The sequence below is a fragment of the Gobio gobio genome, assembly GCF_949357685.1.
Source record: "Gobio gobio genome assembly, chromosome: 11".
Classification (NCBI taxonomy): domain Eukaryota; kingdom Metazoa; phylum Chordata; class Actinopteri; order Cypriniformes; family Gobionidae; genus Gobio; species Gobio gobio.
The window spans coordinates 8,725,052-8,735,617 of record NC_137104.1 but is presented as its reverse complement, the minus strand read 5'-3'; the positions used below and the strand labels follow the sequence as shown (position 1 = coordinate 8,735,617).

Sequence of the window (10,566 nt, the reverse complement as noted above, 5' to 3'; positions counted from 1 at the left end):
AAATAAAAATAAATAAAAGAAGTGTACTTTGCAAGGCTGTGCGTTCAACAAACAAATGATACTTTTATTCAAAGGGGTCATCAGGTCACATATAAGACACTATTGTCAGGATGTACCAGCGGACAGAGGTGTAAAATAAGTGACAGGGACAAAAATGCACAGTCCAGAGTTGTTTTAACTCCCAAAGTGGAAAAATATAAATACATACAGTGGCAATAGTGAAGACAGAAAAATAATCCAAATATAATACAGAGGAAAATACATTTGCAATACACGAATGTAAGTTGGCTATGCCGATGTACAGGACCAAAAAACACAAACGAGATTGAATCTCTCCACACTCCCTCCCCTGCCCCTAAAATGGCTGCCTCTTTTATAGGCTTTGGCTCCTCCTATTTTTGGAACATATCATTTTAGGGGAAAACCTATAAGTTACAAACAGGTGACAAGACATAAACAAACAAACCTTCATGACATTTCAACTCTACATCATATATTATTTACATCTATTAACACAGAAATGGTCAAAGGGTTATTTAGCATGACATTACAGAAAAACGCAGACTAAGGATGTTCAGGTCAAAGACCATGTAGACTTAGCCAAAAAGGTGCAGTCATATGTGTGCTCATGTGTGTTTGAGTAAACGCTAGCGATAGTAGCTTCTCGACGGGACGCCGTCACCTTACTTCGGGAGGGGAATTACCTCAAAGTATTGAAATTGTGTTCGATGTATTCGAGAAGGGAATTACCTCGAGATACTGTAGTTTTATATTAACAACTGGGAGTTGTTTTGAATTGTCCGTGGTGAAGTCAGATAAACGGATTGAGAATTTCCGCGACAGAGGTGAACCAGAAGGGATGTTTAGCTGTTTGAAAAGCGTTGAAGTTAAACTGATAACTGAATGAAATGAAATAAACTCTTATGGTGTAAAGTATTTTTGGTGTTCCTCTCTGTGTAATGATATTAGAACCGCATGCGTCACTGAACATTAAACATTTAAACAAATTCCAGCATTAAACAAACAAAACAATGAAACTAACAACTTGGGACGATGAACGGGATGTTACAACACCGACATCGGGGCTACAAACACACGACTACATCAGGATGGTACATTTTGCCGGCATTTATGCTGCGTTCCAGGCAAAGTCACGCCGAACTCATTTACAAACATTTCTATCACCAAAGGTGCTCACTCCTTGCTTATTTGAGGGAAACGGAGGAGAAAAACGGCCCATAAGGCAAGAGAAGCTGTTGTACCTTTTATTTTACGTTATTTGTATATTTGGAAATGTATTAGGTATTATTTTATTCTTGCACTCAATGGCCTGAAAACGAGCTAACGCTAGAAAAGCTGCTGATAATGCATAACATTTGCAGATAAATAACGTTAGGACAATACCTTATTTTAAAAAAGCGATTTGGGTTTTAATGTACGACTTTCATAAACACCGCATCCGTAGGGGCTGCCATTGTTGCTTCGCGGGCTATGTGACGCCAGAGCTCGTAACTGGGAGTACATCGATCTACTACGAGTTCACGGGTGGGAAGTCACGGGTTTGACTGCCGTTCCGGTGCACTTTCACGGGTAGAAGGTTGGAAAAACACGGGTCACAGGTCGCCTGGAACGCGGCATTAGTTTGTGTGTATGTGTAATGGTGGAAACAGTTTGTTGTGTGCACATGCCCGTGTTCAGTCCCTTCAAAATAAAAGTCAGAGGTCACAGTCAGTCTGTGACAACTATATAAATAAAGATGAGTTGTCTTGACTAAACAAAGCAAATGTGGCCGTGATGACTTGATGACTTCTTTCCAGTCTTCGGTCTCTCGTGTTCTTGCTCAGACGTGGGCCGGCTCTGATCTCTGGTGCGGCGGCTTGGGTTCCTGTCAGCAGGTCGGGGTTGAACTTCAGGCTTCGGCTCAAGCCCTCCACCAAGTGTTATATCCTATCCAATACAAAGATTATATGAACATGTGAACTCATGAATGTTTTTTTAGAGCTGATTTACAACAGAACTGAATTGTTGCAATCGCATCACTGATTGTGTTATTTTCCTGTTTATTACTGTGAAGCCGCTCTGAAACAATCTGTATTGTATAAAGCGCTGTATAAATGAAGCTGACTTGACTATAACAATGAACACAAATTTGAAAACCTCACTACCAATAATCCAGAACTGAAGATAAATGATAATAATCCTACTCTGTCTGTTACACTTCCTCACACCTGAAATCACTGATCGAGTGAATCTCCTGAACTTCTCCTGAGCTAATCCATTCATGATGTAACATCTGCTCTAACGTCGGCCGTTTCGTTGGATCCCGGGCTAGGCACTGGCTAATCAGATCTCTGCATTCTGTACACATTTTTATTAAGGAGAGGCTGGTTAGTCATGACCATGTGACACGAATGTTGAAAACATTGAAAAATCTTAAATACTTCACCTTTACCTGTTTCTAAACAGAGCCTTTGCTTTATTTGTGTGTTTATCAATGTTATCAATATTTTTCGCTCACCTTCGGATAAGTTGGGGTTCTGAAATGTAACTTTGGCTCGTGTGATTTCCGTTCTATTGCCAAAGGGAGAGCATGCGTTCATCATCTCGTAGAACAGCACTCCTAGAGCCCAGACATTTGTTGGGACGGCGTGGAATCGAGATTCTGTGAAGACTTCAGGCGGCCAGTAATCCCGTAATCCTGTAAGCAAGACATTTGCACATTGTTGAGCAATCTTTTCAAAGCATCAAATAATCAAAAAGTCACTACATCCAGGTTTCCACACTCCAAAAATACTCACCACGGTATACGTTCCTCTCGTAGCCATCAGCACTAAGTAGCTGACCGCAGCCGAAGTCGATCAGTTTTAGCTCTAGCGTGTTTGCCTTCACCAGGAAATTCTGTGCATGAACATCATTATGAAAAACGCCATGCTCGATGCAGTTTTCCACCGCCAGCACAGCCTGTATCATGATGACCCGAGCTGTGGTTTCATCCAGTGGAGGATCACGAAGGATGAAGTCCAGCAAGTTCTCGCAGGGGTCAGGGAACTCCATAATGAGACTGAATCTCCGAGGATGCTCAAACCAGTCGTACATTTGTATGACGAAGGGGCTTATGGGTTCTTGCCTCATCATGAGCAGCAGCGCCACTTCCGTAACCAGAGGTGTGGGATGCCCAGGCTAGAGAAAAGTAGTAGACAGAAGGTTAGCTGGGTCAAAATCTGAAGAAAACGTCTCATTTTTAAATGTACTTTTCTTTGATCTTTATAGATACGATCATCAGAGCCTTTCCAGGTTTATTGAGCTATTACATTTACACCTAATGCTTCCTCCAGGTGTATTGACTACAGTAATCAGCACTTAAACAACAAATACACATTCAACTTTTGACCAACTTACAATAACAAGATAACGATCATTGTTAATCTTGTGCATCTGCTTGATGGCAACCTGCAAAAAAAAATAGGTTCAATAACAGTTCAATAACAGTAACAGTGTTCAATAACAGTTCAATAACAGTAACAGTGTTCAAGCCGCTGACTTTGCACATAACATTTATCATTTGAGCATCTAAGTATTAACCCATCTGTATTAAATATGTTTTGATGCATGCAAGAGCAAAAATGTTTGTACAATTCAGCAAGATTGCTTTACCGTTTTGCCATCACATTTCCGTGTTCCCTTGAACACTCTTCCGAATCCTCCGGATCCAATCATCTCTCCCACGTTATAGAGAGTCTCAAAGGAGTCTGAAAAACAAAATATGAGAAAAATATGAGTTTGCTAGATCCTTTGTTTTATATTAAAAATATCAGTGCAAACAAGACAATAATAATACTGTTTAAAACAATGTTGGAGGAATAATGTCTGCGGATTGACCGTTATTTGGCTGGACGCCGGAGGGATCTGGATCAGGTGATGATGGACCAGGATCGGGCTCTGGCTCCAGATCCGCTGGAGGAACAAACGGCTCCACAACATCCTCAGCACTGAGACAACAGCAGAGGAGCGAGCGCCTCATAGCCTGACACACGTTCCTGAAGAAAGAACGATCTCCTTTCCTCTTCTTACAATCGGCAGGTTTTTCTGAAATGAAGAAAACAAAACTGAATTATTCTAACCATCTAACCAATCTAAGACCATTGCGTTTTTCGGAGGGATGGGCTTCACAGAAGCAGGAAGCAAACGAGCCGATCAAAGGACAGTGGAGACAGCGGTGTGGAATAAAGGTAAAATATAAGAAAAATACGGCATTTAAAAAAAAAAAGAAGTATTAAGACATGTTATACTGCGCCCCATAAACACAACCAAGCCTAGAAAAAAACCACGGAACCACCCCTTTGATTCCAGAAAGAAAATTTCAGCAAAAGGAAATTAAATGTGACTGTACTGTGACTGTCAGAATGAAATATGAAATAGCAAAATCTCCATCTGTACACTTTACACCGCCCAGCTTTATTTCAGTCTCACCTGTTGAGCTCCTGTTCACTGGTGAAGCCTCCATAAGGCCATTTGAAGTCTCCGTTGGCTCGACGGGAACTTGACCTGGCAGCGGAGGGCACATCCACTCTTCGAGGCTGTCGGACCTGGACAAACAACAGTCGCTGGAACTGCCCTGTTCGCTTAGGCTATCCGACCGATCGCCACTCCATCTCCATTCGACGATGTACGTGCCTCGGCTGCTGAGGCTCAACGACTCTCTAGAGAACCGCCTCACTATATTGACAGAGAGGGACAAAGATGATATGGACATGATGCTTGGTGAAGATATTTCTTATCATATAAATAATCAATGTCAGTGGTCACATCAAATTGTTACTTTATTTATTTATTTTTCAACTTTCTATTTTCAATGACACATTATTTGATAACTGAGCAATAACTTCTTCAATAAAAGCCTATTCTGACCTCTGCGAAAGAGTTTAGATGGAGTGGATGGACGTCCATCGTCCTGGCACTCCCGGCTGCCGCTCTGCCACTCCCTCTTCCTGTCCGTCTGACCTGTGGACACAGAAACACAAAACTCAGAAGACAGAAGTGCTAAATGTGTAGGAAGCTCCTGCATCTGTGTCTGGGTCGGTCATCAGAACAGAACAGGGTCTCCAAACCACCTGACCAGCCGTCTGAGAGAAAGTGGCTCTCCTGGATTTGGAGAGGCTGGAATATTTCAGTAACATAACATCCCATAAACAAGTGAAACACCTAAAGCACTCACCTCCTGTTTCACCCATCATATTCGGCATCGACATCCTCCTCCAATCTGGAATAAAAACAATACAAAACACAAAACACAACACAACACAACACAATACAATACAATACAATACAATACAATAAACTCTCCTCAAAAATACCCCTCCCAGAAAAATAAAAAGAAATAAAATTTGAAACTCCTAAAATAAGAAAAGAACAATAAGATAGCACTATAGAAATAGTAAGAACTAAAACTCAAAAATATAACTGTGTAAAGGATATCTCCTGCGTTGTTCTTCCAGAATAAAACTCTTGTCTCAGGAATCGTCCGAACAGCTTCAAAATCTCAGTCAGCACAGAAAATATTCTGCAAAAGTTTTTGAATTCGCCTCGTCTCTCTCAACAACAGATCGCGATCAGTGCGGCTGCATATGAGTCAGAATCAATTCATAACAATGTTCATAACATGCGTCGCCATAGCAACTAAAACTCAAATCATTCATATGAGCAGAGCACGTGACCGCGCATCGATCTAACACATTTATTGAATAGTTATGAACTTAATTTGGACGTTTTCTTTAATAAAAAGTCTGAATCTGTTTCATTGAATCAGTTCAAAACTTTGATTCAGTGATTCCTCTGCATCATCATCACTCAGAAATGCTAGATATCTCTACAATTAACAGGCGGACGTTTTCCGGAAATGTCCCCGTTTTTTACAGCTCGTTCAAAACAACCGGCATATACATTGCAAAAAAGCCCAACATACAGCAGCTGCTGGGGCATCATGTTGTGATTCTTTCACCAGCAGATGGCGCTGTGAGCTGCGCTGACTCTACTTGCCTTGGTCGCGCGCACGCAGCTTCATGATGAACGTCACCGAAAGCAGAGCGCCATTATCGTCAAATATCTAAGAAACATCGTTATCACTTTCAAGGTAGTAACATACTTACTATTCATGTTAAATTAAAGTAATACTGTTTGCATGTGCTCTATAACAGATCCTCAACGGGGTGCGGGATTGTTTTGTCCCCAAAAGTTCCAGTCACAAAGCAGTGATTACCACACATCTTAACTAGCCTATCTATATATATATATATATATATATATATATATATATATATATATATATATATATATATATATATATATATATATATATATATATATATATATATATATATATATATATATAAATATATAATTACACCTTACCCTAGCTCACAAAAAATACATGTGCAGAATACACACATACTTAAATTCATGCTTAAAATAAGCCTAAAATGCAAAATAACAAGACCAATTAAAGATAGTAACAGTTATTTCAAGCACAAACGTAACAAAACATTTGAAGTAAAAGAAAAAAAGTAATTTATACAGTATAAACTTGTGAAAATGAAAGTATTAAATACAATTATATTTGTTAAATAGTTTTATTCCATATTTATGTTGTTTTATTTGTGTAATGTGTTTTTGTTAAATCATGTTCTAATATTGTTTTGAACGGCTTGTGATTTACAGTGGTGGTTTTACTATGAACTGTTTTCATTGTTTGATTGTTTTTTTGTTTTGTTTTTGCGGGTGCAGTGAATTGTATTAAAACCAGACCAAAAATCGTAATAATAACAAAACTAAATCATAATAATTATTAATGTTAATAATAATATAGGGAGCCCAGCCCACAACGACAACAAAAAACATTCAAAAATATATTGTCCCTGTTTTTAATTAATAGACAGGCCTAATAACAAATGAGATTTCTGAAATGAGAATGTCCAAGTTTCCATTTCAGAAATCTGGTCACCTTACTCTGCATGCATCAAAATGTGTTGCTAAATACTTTTATTTATTTTATTTTTTTTTTTACTATATTTTTCTATATTATTGCATATGAATAAAAAAAAAAATTTAAATAATGTTTCTTTGTATTAGTTTAATGGTGAATTTTTTTTAGTTCTTATTATTTTAACTTTTTTTTCATGGTATTAAAATGTAAGTTTATGTGTGTGTGTTTAGTTGAGTTTCATACTTCAGGCTTTTATGGCGCATATACTATGATATTATTATACTATGATTAAAATTTTCAAAGAGGGGAAAAAAACACCTTAATTTTATTCAGAAGCTCAAACTAAGCAAAAATGCGTAATTTTGTGCACCTGCTGATATTTATATTGTCAAAACGTAAGATGAAATTCTGATAGCTTGTAATGTCAGTCAGTGAGATCTTTATAATAGACTTAAAATGCATATAAATATCAGTTGTCACTCTATATTCCCCAATAATGTCTTAGTAAGATTATATTGAAATGCTTTCACGATCTAAGCTCTGTAGTTTTTGATGACTGAGAGATGAACAAATAAACTCAAAAGCCTGATGGATCATATTTGATACTGACATTTTAACATGGGTTTCCTAAAATATTATGTATGGATAATCAAACTATCAATCAGACAACATTAGATTGTGTGCAGATGTTTTTTCAGCAAAGTTTTGATTATGTTTATCATGATCAAAGAGGCCTTAGAAATTTACATATCAAATATTATACAATAGGCTTTATAGGGTTAATAGTATTAATATCTCTCACTCAGGGCCAAACCCCTGCTCTTATCGATACAATTAAACTCGCTTTCTGTCGTTTATCAGTTGATGCTCAAGGTCTGGGGGAGTAAGGAGGAAGCATCCCAACTGGAGAAGTGCGAGGCGGCTGCTCTCATTGTGGAGGGAACAGCTCATCAGCTAATGTCGTCGGATGGAGAAGTTGATTGATCCATACCTAGGAAACTTCAGTGAGGTCTTGTGTTAGCAGATTGTTTGCCAAGAATATAAGCTACCGTGCATTGGGGTGTTTTCTGCCATTTCAGGTTGAGTTTATTGAGATCCATGCCCTCCAGTCAGACCAGGAGGAGATAGACAGCCGGTTGTGCTCCGCCTGCATCATGCCGTCAAGCTGGGATTCAAGTCGGCAGTAGTGAGGACCCTGGACACCGACATCTTCTTCATCCTTCATCCTGCATCACGCTGACACCATCAACCTCGTCATCTACCTCGACACTGGCATGGGCCGTCACCGTCAGCTGGTCAATGTCCCAGAGCTGGCCACTCCTCTTGGGCAGCCGTACTGCAGCAGCTGCTCGGCTACTGTGTGTTTAGTGGTGAGGACTGTACCAGCACCTTCAAAGGCAAGGGCAAGGTGACACCGCTCAAAAAGCTCCAGAAGAACCCCAAATTTCAAAAGGGTTTCAGGTTGGTGGATGAATTTTAGACAGTTGAATTTGAATGTATTGAATATAATATTTGGAGAGAGCAAACTTAGCAATTATCCCAACAATCTTCCTCCAGTCAGCTGTGCGATGAGTGGAAGGTGAAGTTGGAAGTGCAGGAGCAGCTGGAGGTCTTCACGTGTGTGATGTACAGTCAAGCATGTGAGACATCAGTCAAGCCGGTCAGGAGCAAGATGCTCAAGAAGATTGTGGGAGAAGACGAGACCCTCAGCATTAAGTCGAGAGTCGATTTTGCTCGCCTGCCCCACTGCCAAGACTCACTCATCCCTCACATCCAGCGGGCAAGCGGGCAGCTGAGCCGATCTTCCGGAGGCCTAAACCCTATGACGAGGGTCAGGGGTGGGAGAAGACGGACGGAGGGATTTTGGAGCCTGTCTGGTCTTGTGGACCAATTCTGGCCCCATCTCTCATTGACCTGTTTGCTGATGATGATGGAGAGGGGGAAGAGGATGAGGTGGAGATTGATGATAAACAAACATGATGATCATTGATCCATTTAATAGTGATCAATTTAATAACCTTGCAATTGTTATAACAGAATAAATTAGATTTATACGGCTAAATTTTCAACACAAATAGCAAAAGTTACATCATAATGAGCCTAAATGTGTTATTTGCCTGTTTTTCACCAATAGAGTGGTTGTACCATGTCAATGACCTTTCCATTTGATTCCTGGTGTCCGAATTATATTAGCAAGTGGGTTCATTTGTCTCTGTATGTTGTGTGGTTTAGGAGTTAAGATGGCCGCCAAACGAACCCCATGGGACATTAGTTGACCTCGGCAATGGCAAAAATTCTTAACAAGAAACCATTAGGGTCTCAAAAAAACAGGTTACAAAAAACTGCCTAGCGGATACACGGGAACCCATTTCTCCTGCTAGACTACTTGATTATCAAAGTTTAACAAAGTGAAACATTTTACTCGAAATCACACGTTTTCTGTGTAATTTGACATGTAACGTTACCAAAAATGTCAGATTTAATCTAATTCTTTATGATTTCAGTTAATACAGGTGGAGCTGGCAAAGGTGGAGGGTTTCTAAAATCGCGCTGCAACTACAGCAAATGCTAACAAAGCATTTGAAGGTTGAGCATGACAGCTCATTGGCTACTGATACAGCAGGAACCAATCAGATGTGCTCTAAAGAGAATGATGTGATTGCAAGCAGATTGAGTTAAAGGTGCAGTAAGCGATTTTTGAGAAACACTGTTGATATTTGAAATCACCAAAACAAACACGCCCCTACCCAAAAGGATCACACCCCAATCTTGATAGCGCCACCCCCAACTTCACAAACACGCTATGGCGCACAAGCACCTCCCCCCTCATGAGTGGACACGCCGATTGGCTACACGTGTGCTTTAGTGCTCGGTCCGATCCACTTTCAACAGCGTTTCTCAGAAAATACGCTTACTGCACCTTTAAGGAGCTATCAGCCTGCGCCATCTAGAGTTTCAGGACAGAACTTTTTATTCGTTTTTGGGAAACTATTCCTATGAGCTTCAAGATTGACCTAAATCATTCTCAAGGCCAAAGTATGCAGGATTTACATGTTTACAGTCTGGTACAAATTGTGGTTTTGGTCTATACGGCTAATTTTGCCCTTCATGACAACTGTGAGGGGGGTGAATTTTTTTATAACTCATTCGTTTACATTATATAAAGCATTAAAGTTCTGCATAATTAAGGGCGTGGCCACTTCGAGTGACAGGTGGATTGCCCCTGCTGTTTGTCTGCTGTCCGTTAGCTCCACCCACTCCACCTGTTAGCTCATCTTTAGCCCCTTTTCAGTTATCCGGGAGTGACATGCTGTCAAGATGGCAACGGCCGCACTTTAGGCTTCAGAAACCTATGGGTGATGTCACGGACACTACGTTCATATTTATTTACAGTCTATGTGTGGCAACCGTGCCCTGGGTGCGTCGATTCACTAGGCAGTCGAAGAAAAACACATTGCCCTGGCTAAATGAAGAGTGTAGGATACTTATGAAGGAAAGAGATCAATTATTGAAACAATCTTTAAAATCAGGTCTTTCAACAGACCGACAAAAATGTACCTCATTAAGTAATAAAGTAAAAAAAGATA

The 10,566-nt window shown here is 39.9% G+C and overlaps 1 long non-coding RNA gene across 1 annotated transcript; it reads left to right on the top strand.

Moving 5' to 3' along the window:
- The first annotated feature begins 6,039 nt into the window (after nt 1-6,039).
- LOC307133696 lies at nt 6,040-9,183 on the top strand. Its single transcript, XR_013817482.1, has 3 exons — nt 6,040-6,130; nt 7,841-8,440; nt 8,537-9,183. It is a non-coding gene; the product is annotated as an uncharacterized lncRNA (long non-coding RNA).
- The last annotated feature ends 1,383 nt before the right edge of the window (nt 9,184-10,566 follow it).